Source organism: Ictidomys tridecemlineatus, chromosome 4 (assembly GCF_052094955.1).
Source record: "Ictidomys tridecemlineatus isolate mIctTri1 chromosome 4, mIctTri1.hap1, whole genome shotgun sequence".
NCBI lineage: Eukaryota > Metazoa > Chordata > Mammalia > Rodentia > Sciuridae > Ictidomys > Ictidomys tridecemlineatus.
In genome coordinates, this window is record NC_135480.1 from 14946543 (window position 1) to 14947541 (window position 999).

Sequence of the window (999 nt, forward strand, 5' to 3'; positions counted from 1 at the left end):
GGGAGGAGAGCCTCCCATTCCCAGTGGGTTGCTGTTCTTCCTGAGATTCAGTTCTTGAATAAAATGTTTCATCTGCTATTTGACCTTAATGACCTTACATGAGGGGTTTAAGGGTTTTCTTTGGTTGTGGCTGTTTCTTGGGGAGCAGATCTCTGAGTTCTTCATGTTGTCCCCTCAGAAGTCCCCACTGGCTTTTAAACAAGCTCAATTAGCAACATTCCTATCCTCCTGTAGTGACTGGTTTTGTTTTGTTTTTTTTTTCATTGTGAAAGTTCTAATAAAAATTCTGTATTTTAGACTTTCTCCTAATCATTTAAATGGTCATCAGTCACCAGCTCATCCATCCTGAGATATCAACTCGTATCCCAAGGTCACCAGTGACGTCCATGTCCCCATGTCCACCAGGCACGCTCCTCATATTTAGTTACTCTGTCTGCAGTAGCCACCACCCTGGTCCATGCCCTCCTTATTCCTCCCTGGAGTCCAGCTTGCCGTCCACCTGCACTGCCCCTGTGTGTGTTAGCTACCTTTCCTTAGGCTCGTTTTTCTCTACCAGTCTTCAGAGGAGGGCGTACTTCAGGCGGCAGCGTGGGCTCTGCTTCTCTACAGAGAAACAGATCACTCCCAAATGCATCATTGAGAAGTGCTTATGGTCTTGGGTTTTCCGGGTCAGGAATCTGGCAGTGACTTGGCCAGGAGTCCCTGGCTCAGAGTCTCACAAGGCTGCGACTGCGGTGTGGGCTGGGGCTGGGATCATCTGAAGGCTCGACTAGGGTTGCTCCACACGTGGCTGTTGGCCGGAGTCATTTCTTACCAGGATGTCGGACTAAGGGCTTCAGGTCCCCACTGGCTACTGTCTGGAGGCCTCCCTCAGGTCCTTGCCACAAAGGTCTACCCACAGGGAGGTTCACAGTGTGGACATTGACTTCCCTCAGAGCAGGTGGTGGAGAGAAAGGACACCCAGCATGGAAGCCACTCTTCATGTCCCCTAATTTTGGA